Here is a 20,050-nt window from a genome sequence, read left to right on the forward strand (position 1 = left end):
TGTGATAAATGAATTTGATATTTAATAATCTAAATTAAAAGCATTATGTTCAAAAGCAGAATTTCATGTACAGGTTATAATTTGATTAAAAATGTTGTATTAGCATGTATATTTTATTAAAGTTTATTAATCAACTAATGTAGAGATTAAAAATAATTATTTTAGACTATAAATACATATTTCTTACAGCACTGTTATTACGTTGACACAGTGATATATAATTTGTAGCAGTAATGTGGTAATTAGTTGTACTATTGAAAGTCTAAAAGAGAGTAATTAACAATTGGAACACAAAATATCGCTAATTTGTAATCTTGGATCATTATTTAATTTTAGTAAATAACACTTATAAATAACAGTGATATACTTTATGTGTAAAAAAAAAAAAAAAAATTATTTGAAATTACTCAAATAAGCAACTTATCACGGTTAAAAGTATACTTATGCAAAATGACCCATAAAGATCAATGTATGTAAAAAATTTTAGTCGTAGTTATTAGGACGTTAAGGCCTGTTTTACAATGCATCGTATATCACAGTCGAATATCCCATGCAAACGAATCAATTATTATCAAATATTCTTATGAAAATGTTGTGAAAATGTTTAATTTTGATTAGTAGTTAATTTGCCTACAGACTTACGAATACAACTAAAACTTTTTCATGTATAATGGTCCTTAGCATTAGCCACAAGCAATCGTGCGGTCTCCAATCGTGCGGTGTCCAATCGTGCGGTGTCCAATCGTGCGGTTTCAAATCGTGCGGTTTCCAATCGTGCGGTTTCCAATCGTGCAGTATGCGTTTCCAATCGTGCGGTGTCCAATCGTGCAGTATGCGTTTCCAATTGTACGGTGTCTAATCATGCGGTGTCCAATCATGCAGTGTCCAATCGTGCAGTGTCCAATCATGCAGTGTGCGCTTCCAATCGTGCGGTGTCCAATCTTACAATATGCGTTTCCAATCGTGCGGTGTCCAAACGTGCGGTGTCCAATCGTGCGGTGTCCAATCGTGCGGTGTCCAATCGTGCGATTTCCAATTGTGCGGTGTCCAATCGTTCCGTGTCCAATATTACGTGTCCAATCGTGCGGTGTCCAATCGTTACGTGTCTAAACGGGTGTCATCCCTGGCCGTGGGTCACACGGTCCAGAGGTGCCCAAGCACAGAGGATCGCCGATTCAACTGCTACAAATGTGGCCAGGTAGATCATAAGGCCATAGATTGCAAAAATAAAATTACCTGTCCGGTTTGCCTTGAGAGAGGGTTGAATGCGGATCATTTGTTTGGAAGCGCCTCCTGTAAGCCGGTACCGCCCACCAGGATCTCATCTGTAAATAGCAAAATAGTTAATGACAATTCTAATGGAAAAGTAAATAGAAATAACGATGGAAATGAAAATGTTCATTCTAATGTAGAAAACACTGAGAGTCGGAGCTCTCAGTGCACAGCGGGACCCTCCGCTGCAATGGATTGTGATATTTTAACCTAGATTATGTTTATTTTACAATGCAATGTAAATCTATCCAAACAGGCGCAGGATAATCTAACTCACCTGATGGATGAAAGAAATGCCGCTCTAGCGGTAATAAGCGAACCGAATTCGGTGCCGGAGGATGACAGGTGGGTGACAGAATTAAATACTCCCCCCAAAGCTCCCATCCTATGGCGAAGGGTCAAGGACAAATTCTCTCCTATGGTAAAATTACACCAGGGCAGAGGCTTTTGCGCGGTCAGATGGAACGATGTAGTAATTCTAAGTTGTTACTTTTCACCAAATGCACCACCTCCTGCATTTAACGATTTCTTGGACGACTTATATGCATTCCTAGTGGAATATAGAAATTCCCCCATCCTTGTACTTGGGGACTTTAACTCTAGACACCCGGATTGGGATGGGAGAAGAAGTAATAGTAAGGGGAACTTGCTGAAGCACTGGCTCGATAACTTGGATCTTATTATTCTAAATAAATACGTCTCAACATGTATAAGACCACGGGGTGAATCCGTCATTGACCTTGTCATCTGCAACAGAAAAGCGAAGAAAATGGTCAATAGCTGTATAGTTGACATAGATGCAGTCACGGTCTCTGACCATAGATTAGTAGTCACTGAGATAGACTCTAAACTAGCTGGGAAGAAAGCTAGAGATGTTGGTCGCAGCTTTCCTAAATGGAACGCCAGAAAAGTGGATCTAGATGCGCTTAGGTCGGTAGCGATCCTCAAATCGTGGGGATACAAAGAATCCAATTTTAATTTGGCAGAGGAATTAGTTACATGTATTAATGCGACACTGAAGCAAATATGTAATCACTCAATGCCCAAGAATAGCGGCAGAAATAAAAAATCGGCCTACTGGTGGAACGAAGATCTTGCGGATCTTAGGAGAACTGTGACCGATTCCAGAAGAGTTCTATCAAGGGCTAGAAAGAAACGGGGCGAGGAAATCATTAAAAAAAGATATAGGGAGTACCGGTCTTCTCTTCTCAAATATAGAATAGGTATTAAAACTGCCAAGATTAGGGCATGGAACGAACTAATTAAAGAATTAGAAGAAGACCCTTGGGGTCTCCCGTATAAAATTGTCTTAAAAAAGTTGAAGCCCGTCTCACCACCCATATGTGAGACATTACAGTATAAAGATATATTGCACATTGTAGATGCACTTTTTCCGAGAAGAGAGGACAAGGTTATAGATAACTATACGAGGTTCTCGGACTGAAATGAGGATTTGCTAGTCTCTGAAAATGAACTAAAGGAGGCGGTGAAGAAGATTAGAGGTTGCAAAAAAGCTCCTGGATCAGATGGGGTTCTGGGGGCGGTATTAAGCGGTAGCATGGGGGATCTCATGGGGGCATGGCTCTCCTGTTTTAACAGATGTCTCAGAGAGGGCATTTTCCCTCGAGCGTGGAAGAAGGCTAGATTGGTTCTGTTGAGGAAGAGAGAGGGTCCACCGACTGATCCCAGAATCTACAGACCGATCTGCCTTCTAGATGAACCCGCTAAATTACTGGAAAGGATTATTGTGTCAAGAATACATGACCATCTGGAGTTGACTAACTCCCTCTCGGTTAACCAATTTGGTTTCAGGAGGGGAAGGTCGACTCTAGACGCGATCTTAAAGCTAAGGGAAATCGTTAGAGGGGAGTTAAGTGGGGAGAAAGTGGTGCTCGGAATTAGTTTTGACATTGAGAACGCCTTCAACTCTATTCCATGGGGGGTGATTAGGGGAGCCATGACTACTATGGGATTCCCAGATTATCTATATAAAATCATATGCGCCTACCTGTCCGATAGGAGTCTATCCTTTCTCGACTGCGACGGTGTCATCCGGGTATCCCGGATGTCATGTGGAGTCCCGCAGGGTTCGGTTCTCGGACCCACCCTGTGGAACATAGGGTATAACGGCATATTCGATCTTTCTCTGCCTGAGGGCTGTTGGACGTTGGAATACGCGGATGACACCATCCTGTTGGTCTCGGGGATGGAGTACGCGGAAACGAGGAACAGGGCGATGTTAGCAGCGGGTATAGTTGTGAGGGAGATTGAGAGGTTAGGTCTGAAAATCTCCCCACATAAAACTGAAATCATAGGTTTCCCGGCCTCTCTGGTTGGGCGTGGACCTCCCAGAAGCCTCTTTATTAAAGACAGGGAAGTTAAAATTACTAAAAGCATCAAATATCTTGGAATAATTATAGACGGGGATTGGTGCTACACGCAACACTTTCGATACGTGTCGGCGAAGGTAGATAAAATTATTAGGGCTTTATGGGGGATTATGCCCAATTGTAGGGGCCCGGGGGAGAGGAAGCGAAGACTCTACCTCAATGTAATAATGTCGATTATTCTGTATGGAGCGCCGCTATGGTACGGTATCTATTGTTCCAACAGGGCCGCAAAGACCCTGATAAAAAAAGTACTTAGAAGAATAACGCAGAGGGTATGCTGCACATATCGCACCGTTTCCTTCATGGCGTCCATGGTTCTGTCGGGTACTCCGCCTGTGGAATACTCTGCCAGGAGACTGGCGGTGTTCTTCAGGTTAAGGGAGGCTAGATCTATGGGAGAGGAAATTTCCCCCAGATCTAGGGAAATTGCATGCCTCGCGGCAAAGGAAGGGGCTATATCGGCCTGGAAAAGGGACCTGGAGATGCTGGGCGACGATCAATCGGGGTATCGAGTGAGGAGGGCTATAGTCCCGGTACTCACCGAATGGGTTAACAGGAACCATGGCTGGGTCACTTTCCATATGGCCCAGATTTTTACAGACCATGGGTGCCTGAACGAGTTCCTTCATAGAATCAATAAAGCGGATTCACCGCTATGTCAACAATGCTTCGCAGGCAATGACAACGCCCAGCATACTCTGGGGGCTTGCGAAGCCTGGGCTGCAGAGCGCGAAGAGCTTGCAGAGGTGTTGGGCGTGGACTTGAATCTACCATCGGTTGTAGAGGCCATACTGGGGGATCCTGAGAAGTGGAGGGCCTTCTCGGGATTCTGCAGCAGAGTTATGTCCAGTAAGGAGGCGGACGAGCGGTATCGTAGAACTAACGAGAGGAGGAGAAGAAGATGAGGGGCTGGTCACTGGGACTCCGAAGCCCCAGAGTAGGACTTGATTATAATTATTGTTGTTCTTATATTTTATTGTGCAATTAAGAAACAGGTAGCTCTCCTCCTGGTCTTAGTCTGTATATATAGTTAGGGTATGATTAAGTTATAGGTTAAGCATTATAAATTACTATATATCATATATATAGGATTTTTATAACCACTAGAAGTTCCCGTATAAAAACCTTAAGAAAGGGCTTTATTTTAAAGCATAGTTAGGGGATGGTTGGAGTAATGCTCCCGCTAGTAATCCCAACTATCTTCTATATGACCTAAGGGGGGCGTTGAGGTGAGTTGTTTAACTGGTAGGCGGTCGGGATGGTCATCGGGATTCGGTAGATGCGGGGATGCGCACTCCGTCCTCTCTGGGTATCCAACTATTCCGCTACCCGCATAGAATGCTGGAACCTGGCCAGGATGAGAGATGGTCATCTTGTCTGGGTTTTGCTGTAATCCTCGATGCGAGCCTCGGTCAAATCCAGCACTATCCTGGAGTACGGGCTCCAGGATGTCTTTAGAAGATTTTTCTCATCTCCCGAAACAAAAAAAAAAAAAAAAAAAGCTTGCCAGTAATGTTCTCTGAACGTCTCCTCGAGATGGTAGAGTTCAGCTATTGCATGGCGAACATACACGCCCCAGTTTCGGAGGCCTATCTGCACCCCTCTCGTTGTGCGCCACCTTGTCGTGGTGAGAGGGCTCACCGTGGGAATACCTGAAAAGGTGTTTCCACGGTGCTAAGAGCGCACAGTTCCTTCTTAGGAGGGAACAGGGAGTCCGGCGGCTCCCCAAGGCACTTTTCCCATCCGCCGGTAGGAGACGGGGACTCTGACTTCAAACCCCCGGTGGCACGGCACCGTTAGGGGGAGATTTCTATCTCCCCTCCGTGCACGGGCGGCCAGGCTCGTTAGCCCAGTGGGGCGGCTGGCCAGGGGGGTGCTCCCCCCACGGTTGAGGCCTGTCCTTGTCGGGGCTGCTGCTCCGGCGGGACGGGTCTCTGGTGGGGTCACCTGTGGTGGCCCTGTCTAAAGGGGTGGATGTGGGTGCCGGTCCTCTCGTGTCTGGGGCCGATCCTTCTTCTCCCAATCGGGGGGGATGGGATTCGGTCTGGCACGGGGAGAAGCGGTGTCCCACAAGGGTGGCCCTTCCTCTCCGCCCAAACGACTCGTGGACGTGGTCCACGAGTACGCGGGCGTGAAGGAGGGCGACAGGGACGTACACCCCGGCATTATTGCCGGAGTGCAGACCGTAACCCCAATTTTATTGGGGCCGGGGGCCGTTACTTGCATTGAGCTTGCACGGGTCGCGAGGGTGGTACAACCTTTATAAAAAAACCCGGGCAGGACGGGTTCGTTAGTCTTGGTAGACAACCGTCCTAGTGGAAGGAAAACCACGATAAAAAACCCGGAGAAGACAACTCTGTCAACAAATAACAACCATGGATAAATACGATGACAACAAAGAGGACGACTTTACCGCCCCAGGGAATTCGGACCCCCAGGGGCCGGCGTGGGGGGTATCCGGTCCCGGTGCCCCCCTCGTCGTCATCGTGCGACGGGCCATCTAGGGCGTGCCACGCGGGCGCCCTAGACGAAAGGGTTACCGCGGATGGAGACTTGTGGGCAGAGGCCCACAAGATCTTGCGGATTCTCCTCGTCCTCCTCGAGGAGATCCGCGGACGACGCGGGCGGAGTGAGCCCGTAGGAGGGGGTAAACGCCCTGGAGGGGAAAGGGACCCCGCATCCCTTTCCACCAAAAAGACGGACCGGTCAGCGCCGGGCAAATGCAATGCCCAGACGCAGACCTGGGGAAGGGTGGGGCCACAGCCCGCCCGCATTGGGAAAAGGAGGGGGTCAGGTGATTCCACCCTCCCCCCTCGTTGTTTCAGATGCCTCACGAGGGGGCATGAGAGGTGGCGGTGTCCCTCGCAGGTGGACAGCAGCAAATGCTGCCACCACTGCGGGGGCGCCGACCACTTGGCCGGGGCATGCTCGCGCAGGAGGGCGAGCTGCCCCGTGTGTAAGGAGGCGGGCAGGGACTCGGCCCACCGCATTGGTGGCCGAGTCTGCCCGATCGTCCCCCCAAAGAGGAGACGAAGGAAGAGGAAGAGGAGGGAAAGGGGGGGATACCCCCAATTACCTTCCCAGGAGAAGGAGGGGGACCACCCCCCCTCCACCCCAATTATGGAGGTAGAGAAAACGGTGGAATCCTCGGGGGAGGGGGAGTGTGCGGGGGGGGGAGAAGTTTCTCTCATCCCCATCATCACACTCTCTCCCGACCCTGTGATCATGGAGGTGGAGACGGAGGAGGAGGGGAGGAATTCTTTCTCTCCAATTTCTTTGCCTATGGAGGAGGAAGGGGGGAAGCCCCTCGCTAAAAAAGCAAGGGTGTCCTCACCTCCCCCTTTCAAAAAAGGAAGGGGGAGGGAAAAGCTGAGGGAGGGGGAGAAGAAAACCCCCCCATCCCCTCAGGGAGGAAGGGATTAAGAAGGGTGTAACTAACACCCCTTATAAGGAGGACACCAACAGGGAACGGGGAGAATAAACACTCCCCCCTCCTCGGAGGTTACCCTCCTATGGAAGAAATGTGGCCCATACATCTTAGACTCATGTAAGCCGTCGGAAACGAGGCCACACTACAAGGACGTAATCGAAGAGGTTCAATACTGGTGGGGAACCTATGAGGATGCCCACCGGGACATGGACCTCGGTACCCTGGACACTTGGCAAAACCGGAAGAAAGGGGGGAAGGATACTCCCTGGTTGAGGTTTCGGTGCTGGCCTGGTGATGGTCTTTACCGACGGATCAGCACCGGGCTTCTCGGGAAAATATTCCAGAAGATAAATCTGGAATACCCCAAATGGGAGCTAAAGGCGGAAACTAAGCCTCTCCTGGTAACAGCAGCGACAGCCCCAATAGGACTGGCTGGGGCTGGGGACAGTAGAAAGGAGGATAATGGTGAGGGGGGGGAGGCTTCACAAAGCCTCCCTCTTCCTCCCACTATGGATAGAAAGGAGAGTGATGAGGGGAAGGCCCCTAGGGGCCTTCCTCTTTCCCCCACTGGGAGTGGGAAAGAGGATGTGGAGGGGGAGGGGAGAGCTATTAAAAGCCCTCCTCTTCTCCCCGCAAAGGAAAAAGGGAAGAAGGCAGATGGGGATCACCCCCCCTCTGCCCCATCACCTTCCCCACTTTCGAAGTTGGGGAGCACAAAGCCCCCACAATGCCCGAAGGTGGGGAGGATAGAGGGGGGAAAAAAGGAGAAATCACTCGTCAAGGCGAGGATATCTCCGTCCCCTATCCCTATCAAGGGAGGGGAGGAGGTAAGAGGAGAAGGGAGGGAGACATCCTCCCCTACCTCTAAAGAAGAAACGACGAGGGGAGAGGCTAGTGATACCCCCCCCCTATGGGAGTGCGACTCTGTCGGGGGATGAGATACGTCTCTCCCCCCCCCCCTCGGAGGTTGTCTTCCGTTGGAGGATGAAAAGCCCCACCTTGCCCTGGGAGAATCATTTTCCTGGGGATGGGGAGGTGGAGCAATGGATAAAGTGCGCTCCACCTAACGGGAAGACGATGGCCGGTCACGTCGAGAAGAGGTGGAATGCCCTTCAGAGACGTGACCTAGGTCAGATCAGGTTTGGGAAGATAGGGGATAACCCCCGGAAAGACCAAACCTGGTTGGTTGTACAGTACCGGGACGTGATTGGTCGCAGTCACGTCTGCGGTACAAAACAACTAAGGAGGGTGGCAGCGGACATCGCCCGGGAATTCCCATACTGGGAACTTATGTCTGAAATCCGGCAATTAGCCGGAGGAAGGCCTAACCCGGCGATGTCCATCAAGGCCGCCAAACCTCCCCCACCTTTGGGGGAGATAAACAAGTTCTTCCTGGCCGGCCTGGGGGGAGATGTGGATCTAGATGGATTCGATCCATCCCAGTCCCCCTCCCAAGGGGCCGTGCCGGAGAGGAAAAAGGGAGGGAAGAAGGGGGGGCAGGAATAATGAGGGAGAGGACTTTGCTCCTTCCACTCCCTGCCTCTTCCCCTTCTGGATTCTTTTCCCCTCTCCAATCAGGAGAGAGAGAGGGAGCCGTAGTTGGGGGGGCCGATCAGGGGCGGGGGCCCCTGATCGACATTAACCCCTCAACAGACACGGGATGACGGGGAAAGGTCGTGGTAGTCCGATCTTTTCCCATGGAAAGGATTAATCCTCTCCTGGGAAGAGGCCGACACTCGGCCAAACCCAAGAGGGGGTGAGATGAATGCCGCTGGCGATGCCTTACCCCCTCTTACTATGGGTTAGGAAGGCTACCGGCAGGGGTTTTAGTGGGTATACCTCAGGGACACCTTCCCTGAGGGACTCCCACATAACCCTCGGGCTCTCCCCCGAGACCCGAGGGTATCCATAAAGGATTTCTCCCGCCTTACCAAAAAAAAAAAAAAAAAAGGCCTATCTGCACTGTCTCATCTCCGTTCATCTTTGTAACGATGCCGCGTTGCCATCCTCCGTTCGTTTCGAGGGCAACAATGTCGCCTAGTTTTGTATTCGAATGAAAAAATCGGCGTTTGTTCATCCGCTGGTTGAAATCCTCCATCATTTTTTGGAAAGATTCTTTACTATTTTCCAGGTGAATCCAAATCAACGTGGGCGAAAACACCCTTACTATTTTAACAGCAAACGGCGAGCGGCTCAGTGTTTGAGTATCGAGGTGTTCGATCTCCATGTTTCTATAAACAAAAAGGTGGTGTTGGGGTTAGGTGCGAATTTCGGGTCGCAACCGCGAGACCTCATAATAAGGAGCAAAACAGATTAAAATGAGATAAAACAATAAAATGCGTAAATAAGAAAAATAAGAATCGTCAGAGTTGGCGCTTATGTAAGGTTGGTAGGGAAGCTGTTGTTTATGTATTTTTTTTCCTTTTCTTCTTCCTATTTCCCTCTCTTCCTTTTTTTTTTATCCTCTCTTTTATTTAAGGGAAAGAGAAATCAAGCGGTCAGTCCTTCAGTGCGAATGTATAAGTGGATGCGTTCTTTGCAGGTAGTAGGGGGTAGGTTTCCCCCCTTTGTGAAGAGTCTTCTATCGGGTTTCGTTCTGCGGACGGTTGCGTAGTTTCTCTGGTTCAATCTCGTGGTTTTTTCAGTTTTAAGTGTAATAGGAGCTGAGTTAACGAGTCCCAAATGGCTCCAAGCAGGTATATGGACCATCCGTATACTGTGTGTAGAGCATAGCCATGCACAATGGTATCCAATATTAGTTTTACTGCTCTTACTGCCAAGTAAATTCCTAAAAATCCAGCGCTTATATTGCCGAAAATTAGGAATCAAAATTTCTGCCATGCTGAGATAGCTATTTTTTCAACTGATGCCTCATCTAGGAAGTTTGCAAAAGATCCTCCATCGTGCATAATCGTAGAGTGGCCCATCATTCCTCTGGCCAAAGTGTTTAACATTGCTGGTCTCTCAGCAGGAAACATAATATGATCCCTGAGATCGCTTAAATCTCCTTCAGTATATATGCCGCTGGTAGCAAGTGATCCGGGGCTAATATATTTCCAGCTAGGTGTTGTCATCGGTTTCATGGTCATCGGCGGTACTGTATGTATTGGTTTAGGAGTGAGTTTATACCATACATCTCCCAGAAGATACATGGGTGGTGCGAATAAATTGCACGTAATCTGCGTTTCTTGTCGTAACAGTATATGGGTTTGCGGTGTTAAAAATTGTGTTCTGTTTTCTCGCGTCACAGGCAATTGATCATAGCATTCTTCGGTGTGTGCTACTCTTACTTCGACAGGCACACATTTTACTATGTGTATTACTTCGCCAGCCAGTAGGGCCATGTATCCTGGTCCCTTCATGAAGTGATAAGCGAAGACATCCGGCGATTGGGTGGCTATGGCTAATGAATTGTGTAATATTTTCTGTTCGAGCTGACATTGTTGTAGTAAAATATTCTTGTATAGTTCACTAAATTGAGTCTGCACATGTTTCTCTACATATACAAATTTAGAGTTCATATAGGTGAAGATGTCCAAATTAGCTATGCGTGATTCTTTTTTAAAAATTGCTACGCCTGGCGAAGTTTTGAAAATTACTAATTTTGGGTGTTCCGTGTGGAAAAGAGTGTATCCACAATTCGAATAGGAGTCTCTGCTTGCCAATGCAAAAACTGTGTCTTTTGTAGTCATGGAATAAACAATTTGCTGTTGTTTGTTGACGACGTCTATTATTCTGTGTGCATATCCTTCATATAATACTCCATAAATGCCGAGCCTGCAGGTATCCGTGGGCATGGATGCCCAGTAGGTATCTCCACCCTCGATGTCAGTGCAATGTGTTGCGCTCAACGCGCAGGTTACTCCAGACCTCAGTTGGACTCGGTTTGTGTTTATCTTCACGTCAGCTATATAATCCTGTAGTGTAATTTTTATGTGCGAGTACCACGGTTTTTTTCCATGTGCCAAATGGATCGCTATATATTGTTCCGGAACAGGTGCCATCATTGTTTACGTGTCCGGCCAGTGTTACCGGTCGTGTTGCAGTTTAATTGGATTTCAATCCTGTTATTCGAGTGTTCTCAATTTCGTAAGTACCATACATATGCATTCGTTGGCAGGCGTCTCTTGATACTTCTTCTATATACGCGTGCTTTCCGTTGTACACGTCCATGGAGTGAGAGAACATTCCGCATCTCCTGATTAATCTGTCTATTTCTATTTTGCATTGTATAACTCTCGCGGAGGTAAATTCGTTAATTTGTAGCAATTGTATATAAATCTTCTGAGCTGCTACTTCTGGCTGTGGTATATCACATTCCTCTATCCTCAGTAATGATAGAGTCGTAATGTTCGTCGATGCAGATCCGCAGTCATATCCTATTATGCCTTTAGTGCCGCGTAACCAAAAATTTAGCACGGCAATTATGAAAAATCCTCGGAGATCCATCTGAAATTTAGCACGTCTAAGCAGTGCTGCCAGTCGGGCCGGGTTGCCCCTCCGTTGTTTAAAGTCCCGCGCGCGTAACCATGGTAACCGCAGTAACGTGTTATGGGCGCGCAGCTGTGGCGTGACCGCGTGATCCCAGTAAACAGATAGGCGGTAGACGGTAAGACGCAAGACAACGTGTGATGGTGTGATGTGACATGAAGAAGAAGAAATAGGAAAAACAAATAGCTAAGTAATTGTGATATGTATATCTGTGATAATTATTTGTAATTATCTGTGATATTAGCTGCAATAGCGGCAGCGGCAGCGGCAGCGGCAGCGGCAGCGGCAGCGGCAGCGGCAGCGGCAGCGGCAGCGGCAGCGGCAGCGGCAGCGGCAGCGGCAGCGGCAGCGGCAGCGGCAGCGGCAGCGGCAGCGGCAGCGGCAGCGGCAGCGGCAGCGGCAGCGGCAGCGGCAGCGGCAGCGGCAGCGGCAGCGGCAGCGGCAGCGGCAGCGGCAGCGGCAGCGGCAGCGGCAGCGGCAGCGGCAGCGGCAGCGGCAGCGGCAGCGGCAGCGGCAGCGGCAGCGGCAGCGGCAGCGGCAGCGGCAGCGGCAGCGGCAGCGGCAGCGGCAGCGGCAGCGGCAGCGGCAGCGGCAGCGGCAGCGGCAGCGGCAGCGGCAGCGGCAGCGGCAGCGGCAGCGGCAGCGGCAGCGGCAGCGGCAGCGGCAGCGGCAGCGGCAGCGGCAGCGGCAGCGGCAGCGGCAGCGGCAGCGGCAGCGGCAGCGGCAGCGGCAGCGGCAGCGGCAGCGGCAGCGGCAGCGGCAGCGGCAGCGGCAGCGGCAGCGGCAGCGGCAGCGGCAGCGGCAGCGGCAGCGGCAGCGGCAGCGGCAGCGGCAGCGGCAGCGGCAGCGGCAGCGGCAGCGGCAGCGGCAGCGGCAGCGGCAGCGGCAGCGGCAGCGGCAGCGGCAGCGGCAGCGGCAGCGGCAGCGGCAGCGGCAGCGGCAGCGGCAGCGGCAGCGGCAGCGGCAGCGGCAGCGGCAGCGGCAGCGGCAGCGGCAGCGGCAGCGGCAGCGGCAGCGGCAGCGGCAGCGGCAGCGGCAGCGGCAGCGGCAGCGGCAGCGGCAGCGGCAGCGGCAGCGGCAGCGGCAGCGGCAGCGGCAGCGGCAGCGGCAGCGGCAGCGGCAGCGGCAGCGGCAGCGGCAGCGGCAGCGGCAGCGGCAGCGGCAGCGGCAGCGGCAGCGGCAGCGGCAGCGGCAGCGGCAGCGGCAGCGGCAGCGGCAGCGGCAGCGGCAGCGGCAGCGGCAGCGGCAGCGGCAGCGGCAGCGGCAGCGGCAGCGGCAGCGGCAGCGGCAGCGGCAGCGGCAGCGGCAGCGGCAGCGGCAGCGGCAGCGGCAGCGGCAGCGGCAGCGGCAGCGGCAGCGGCAGCGGTTTGCAATATTATTTGTGTAATATATATATATATTATTTGTGCAATATTATTGTGATAAATTTAAAAAATGAGTAGTCTTAATAACGATAATAATAATATTGAGAAAGGAGCTATTAAAAAAAAGTTAAAGTTAGAAATTTTAATCAGTCGTGGTTAGAGGAAGATATTTTTAAAGGATGGTTAGCTCCCCATCCAGAAGAAAATAAAGCTTTGTGCGTTATATGTAATAAAACTATCAGATGTTGCAAAACGGATTTAAGACAGCATTCACAGACGGTTACACATATATATAATATGAAGTGTCAAACTCAAAGTCTCGATAATCATAACAAGCATTCTTTGCAATATAATGAAAGAGTAAAACGCGCGGAAATAAAATTAGCAGCTTTTTTTGCCAACCATAATGTAGCTTTTTCTACTGTAGATCATTTAATACCGTTAATAAAAGATATTTGTTTTGAACCTAAAATTGCACAAGATCTTACACTAGGCCGAACTAAATGTATTCGTATTGTTAAAAATATTATTTCAAAGCGCGAAGAAGAAAAATTAATTTCTATTTTGCAAACATGTAAATTTTCCATTTTAATTGATGAAAGTACAGATATAACAAATACAAAATTCATGTGCCTGCTTGTTAAATATGTTTCGCCAATTAATAAAAAAGTAAAAACACAATTATTAGAGTTATTAGCATTAGATGCTACAAACTGTACTGCAAGTAAAATTTTTGAAGTTTTTAAAACATTTTTAGAAGAAAAAAATATTAATATTAAAAATATTATTGGAATGGCAAGTGATAACGCTGCAGTAATGACCGGGTGTAATAATTCTTTTTTCTCGCGTTTAAAAACTGAAGTACCTGGTGTAGTATTATTAAATTGTATTTGTTATTCATCCGCGATTGTGGCTAGTAAAGCTTGTGAAAAATTGCCACAAAAATGTGAAACTACCATTAGAAATGTTACAAGTTATATTTCGGGTAGTGCAAAAAGATGTGCAATTTTAGAAATGGTTCAAAACTCTTTAAATGTTGAAAAACATAAAATGTTAAAATTATCTAATACAAGGTGGCTTGCTTTACACCAATGCGTGACTAGACTTCTTGATAATTAGGAAGTTCTGCAAAATTACTTTCATTCGGCCGTTGTAGAAGAAAAATCTAGATCTGCAGAAACTATTCTTGCGCAATTAAATGATAATGCCATTAAAGCCTATTTATTATTTTTAAAATATTCGTTAAATTTTTTCAATACATTTAATGCTCTTTTTCAGTCACGCAAAATTTTAGTACATGAATTATATTCTAGTAGTCAAAAAATAATATTTAATATGGCTGATAATTTTATGATTTTAGAGACTTTGGATGACATCTCTACTTTAAATGTAGATGATGAAAATAATATGAAACAACTGACCGATATATGTGTGGGACCATTATGTGAAAGCTTTTTGCAAACTCAGCCTTTAGAATTTGTGCAAGTAAAATTAAAATGTTTAGATTTTTATAAAACAGCTGTTAAAGAAATGATGAAACGTTTACCTTATAACGATCCTTTATTTCAACAATTAACTTTTTTAAATCCTAAAATTGCATTTTATCGTGAAGGTAGAGTTCAAATTAAAGATTTGTCATTTATTGCTACGCGTTTAAATATTGAAAATATTGATATTAGCAAATTAGCTGTAGAGTGGAGAATTTTGCCAACTTCTTTTAATGATTTAGAAAAGAAAGAATTAGTTATTTTAGAAATTGATGAGGTGTGGAAAAAAATATTTGATCTTAAAAATTTTAATGAGGAAAAGATGTTTCCAAATTTAGAGTTATTAGTTAAGTCCGTTCTTACTTTTCCTCATTCAAATGCCGAAGCGGAACGGATCTTTCCAATAGTAACGGACACAAAAACTAAGAAAAGAAATTGTTTAGCTGATGATACAATTTCCGCTATTTGTAAAATTAAATCTAGTTTTCAGGCTGAGAATATTACTTGTGTAAATTTTGAAGTAGATTCGCGACATATAGAATTGCACAACACGCAAAACTTATATCCGAAGCAACATACATCTGATAGTAATTAATTTTTTTATTTTAATTTTTTTAATTTTTTTTAAATTTAAATTTAAATTTTCATAGTTTTAACTTTTTTATTCGCACATGTAGCAATTTTTTTAATTAATTATAAAATATTAATGTTCTTTTTTAATTTCAGATATTCTTGTCTAGTCTTTAAGATCTTTTTATTTTATTTTATGATAATAATATATTTTATTTCAGATAAGAATATTTTATTTTAGTCGTTCATAATAATTATAAAGTTTATTTTATGTTATAAAAAAAGATGAAAAAAGACTGATAATTTATAATATTAATATATTAATATAATATTAATATGTAATATAATTTATAATTATATAATTTATAATATAATATTTTATTTTAATGAAATGTTTATTTTTATGTTATAAAAATATTATAATTTTTGTTTTCATGAATACTGGTAAGGTTTTTGGCAGTTTTCCTTACCCTTGTAACAAATGTTGGTATTCATTATTTATTATTTCTGCCAAATAAAGCATTTCTTCGTAATTATAAAAATGTGTCTTTACACTTATTTTCCTATTATATTCTATTCTATCCTATTCCTTTCTTTTAAATAAATATTTTTATCGCTTCCTATTCTCATTCTAAAATTCTTTCCTTATTATTAAAAAAAAATAAAAATTTAGATTTATGTTTACTGGGATCCACACATCTTACAATACAGTACTGTGCACGGCCTGGTTTGTGGAGGGGATTGGAGGGGCAACCCGGCCCGACTGGCAGCACTGCGTCTAAGGTATATTAATATAGCGCACCTTTAATTGTCAAACTTGTTGTTATTATTATTACTTATTTACTTATTTGCTAACTAATTTATTATTTATTTATTTATTATTATTTTTTTTTATTTGTTGTTGTGTAAAATATATTTATATATATTTTTTATAGTTACTTATTTTAATTAATAAAGTTACTTAATTATTAGGAGTTGGTTTGATGTGTGAGATTCGTAGGCGATTAGGGTGTACAACGCGACTGTTCTTTTTTATTTTAATTCTTACGTTATTTCTATTCAATATTTCTAAGACCTCATGGGGTCCTGTGTATTGATCTCCAAATTTGCCAGGTTTAGGGCTTTTTAATAAAAAGACTTGATCACCAAGTTTGAATGTTTGTGGGTTTATTTTTTTATCATAGTGTCTTTTCGATTTAATTTTTGCTTCGACAACGTTTTCTCGGGCATTTTTCTGAATTGTGTGGAGTTGACTAACTAAATTTACAAGATATTCGTTGTAAGTTGCTAATTTATCGCCAGGTGCTAGAGGTTCATTTGACGGAATTCGTGCTATTTTACCGAAGATTAATTCGTAAGACGTGTGTTTAGTTGCTTCATGTACACTCCCAAGTCGAAATTTAAAACCTACTATAAACCTCATACATGGTTATTTGTGCCTCTAATAATGTTCCTTGGCCTACAAGTTCTATCTTGAAAGTGTTATGTCTTCTTTTGGCCTTTCTTTAATCTTGTTGTCCTAGAAAACCCTTATTTTTATTGATGTTAAACATACAATTCCTACTTTCGTTCTTACAACTCCTACCTCTTTTGAATCTCCAAATCTTATCGAAATTTCTAGCAATAAAAATATTAATATTCAATCTATAATTGAGTTCAATTTCTATTATATCAGATTAATATAATGTTATAATCAGAGGCGGACTGGACAGGAGAGATACCGAGAAATTTCTCGGGGGGCCCTATGTTTTTGGGGACCCCAGTGGCCCCCAAATCCAAATTTTTTTTTTTAAATTTTTTATGCAAAAAAATAATAATCTAAGTTCTAAATTATCAGATTGCGACAGTTGAATAACGACGTGCTTTCTTTCTCTAACCAAGATAGCGCTGAGCACGAGTTAGCGTTAGTCAACTATCTGTAGTGCGTCACTGTCTTTCGTGTTCTCCTTTCATTTTTTCTTATAATTCGTCTGAAAGGTTATGGCAACTGACAATTTATAAAAGAATATTTACTAAAAGCCAAAGAAATATTATTTTATTATTAAATAAAATACATGCATTATACATGGTTATTTATTTTACGTATGCTACCTTTACTACAATACAAAAAAATTTACAATAAAAACAACATCAAACAAATTAAAGGACAAAATATCTCCAAATTTCATTAAAACACGTTTGACCTTGAACTAAAAAAATTTTTTGCCGCGGCGCTTTAGAGTGGGGGCCCTTTTTACAAATTTTCTCGATGGGCCCTGGTGTTCCAGTCCGACCCTGGTTATAATATAAAATAAATAATAACAAATGAATAGTAAAAAATATTTTTAAAAATTAAGTGCAACTCAGTATTATATTTAGTATTATAAATAACTAAAAATTTATTCGAATAAACAAAAAACAATTAAAATTCAAAATTTTATTTAATATTTTATTACATATCTGACCTATAATTCAAAATTATTTAATATTCTATTACCACATTTACTTTATTTATATTTAATGCATATCTTAATTTCAATAAGCGCAATACATTAATTATGTAATTTACTTAACTGCAGATAGATATGTAAGAGATAAGTGAATATTATTTATATAATATTTGCTTATAGTAGCCTATTTACAGTTAAGCAAATTATAATAATTAATATATTGTTTATTGAAATCAAGATACATTAAATGCAAGTAGAGTATATGAGATAATAGATTATTAAGTAATTTTGAATATTTATTTTCTAGAAATACATATTTATAGAACCTGAAGCCTTTTTAGAGGTTCTCAGTAGATACTCTTTTGAGCTTTCACATGGAAAAAACGGCAATAAGCAACAATTTTTAGTATCAAAGGAGGGCAATAGCCAATGTAATGTTATATCTATATATATGAATTAAAACTTACATTGGTTCTCCAAATTCGACAAAACTTGTAGGTTTAATCTAGGCTAAAAATTTCGACTCGGGCTAGTGTTATAATTATACATCGCGAGACTTATCCATCTATCCCACTGTTTTTGTTCTCTTGCATATTGCTTTAAATATTCTCCTAATGCGTGATGTGATCTTTCTAATGAGCCGTTTGATTGAGGATGGAATGCGGTTGTACGGAATTTACAAATTTTAAATATTTTATCTACCTTTTTCATTAAGAGGATGCTGAAGTCATATTGTTACCGACCGAACTTCTAATTTTCTGGAAAGTATGGCATTTTTTATTGCTTTGATAGAATTACAAATCCTTTGGTGTAAGTAAAGTGCACATGCTAATCTTTCGGTGGATAGTGAAATTTAAACCAAAAAATAAAAAAAATTTTTGAAAATTTATCGACAATGTCACCTCAAAAAATTATATCTTTTATATCAAAATTATACTGCTTCAATCTGCAAAACAAGAGTGTGTGCCGAAGAAGAGCGTATGAAACAATAATGGAAAACCAAAAAAATAGAGCTTAGAGACTTATTTTTAAAATGCCATACTTTTCCAGATTTATGCAAAGCATGCGTGCAATATAGAAGAAAATGGTAAAAAAGAGCTATAGATTAGTTCCGCGATTTTGGGATAGAGGCGCTATACAGTTCTCAGTGCTATCTGTCATATACAGAATCTTTTAGGTTAGTTATGTGTGTTAGTTGTGCGTGTGTGTGTGTGTTTGTGTTATGTGCTACAAAACCCGGCTGAAAAAAATGGGTTGAAGGCACTCTGAAGGATAAAAAAGTGTATGTATTATACATAAATTTTGCAACATTTTTGCAAATATTTATATTATTTAGTTACATACATTCATATTCTAATTTCTGTAAAATACTTTTATTCATGTGCTTCATGTGTTTATATTATATATATTATGTGCTCCATATTATGTATATTCACATCAAAGTATCTATGTAAAAAGTTAATATTATTTTGTATATTGTATATATTTTTATAATAAATGTATATGTCATATAACTTATTTATAAAGCATGAAATATAAAGGTATTTTTAGTTTCTTGTATGTATCACGTGTAAAAAAATTTGGATAAAAAAAACATTAATTTTGTGACTTGCAATAATCTGTTTCAATATATACTTCTTTTAAATACTGACAATTAGCCTTATTTTATGCGTTTACCTTGGTATCTAAAATACACATCAAAATGTAAAATTAATTTCTAGTTCAGTAGAAAAAAAACATTGTAGTCTTACACCAGAGAAGAATGGTAAAATATCATGTATATGTAATAACAAATAAATCACTCTTCCACTGACATTATACACAACTTTGCAGAAATAATTTTATTCTGTGAATTTTGAATGTGTGGTGCAGTTTAAAACACACAGTCAAAATATGTTTATATTTTTTAAATAATAGTTCTGATTTTTCATGAATCACAGTGGTTTTATAAAATGTTCAATTTTAACAGTTTTTATTAGACTGTACTTTAGACAATATTATATTTTGCCATTTCTCTCTGTTGTAAGACAAGAATGTTTCGTTTCTACTGTAATACAAATACATTTTTGATTTTGATACGTATTTTAAATACCAAGTTAATCACATAAAATAAGGCTAATTGTAAGTATTTAAAAGAAGCATATAATAAAACAGATTATTGCAAGTCGCAAAATTAATGTTGTTTCTTTTATCAAGATTATTTTACAAATAATAGACACAAAAAAATAAAAATATCTTTATATTTCATGCTTTAGAAATAAAAAATATGGCATATATCATACATTTATTGTAAAAAAAGTATATAAAATAATGTCAATTTCTTAGAAAGATATTTTGATATGAATATAGATAATATGGAGCATATAATATACATTATATATATACATAGAGCATATGACGTAATAAAAGTATCTTACAATAAAGAATAAGACAAGCCAGAGGCGGTTTTCTCGTGGACTGGCATTAGAAAATTCTTATTCTTGTCTTCAAGTCAGAAGCGGTTTTCTCGTGGATTGGCATTGGAAAATACTTATTCTTGTTTTCAAGCCAGAGGCGGTTTCCTCGTGGACTGGCAATATAGAATAAGACAAGCCAGAGGCGGTTTTCTCGTGGACTG

General features: G+C 42.7%; 1 pseudogene; it reads left to right on the forward strand.

The window, feature by feature from the left end:
* The first annotated feature begins 11,263 nt into the window (after positions 1 to 11,263).
* LOC137000175 (zinc finger BED domain-containing protein 5-like) lies at positions 11,264 to 19,665 on the forward strand (annotated as a pseudogene).
* The last annotated feature ends 385 nt before the right edge of the window (positions 19,666 to 20,050 follow it).

The sequence above is a fragment of the Linepithema humile genome, chromosome 5, assembly GCF_040581485.1.
Source record: "Linepithema humile isolate Giens D197 chromosome 5, Lhum_UNIL_v1.0, whole genome shotgun sequence".
Taxonomy (NCBI): domain Eukaryota; kingdom Metazoa; phylum Arthropoda; class Insecta; order Hymenoptera; family Formicidae; genus Linepithema; species Linepithema humile.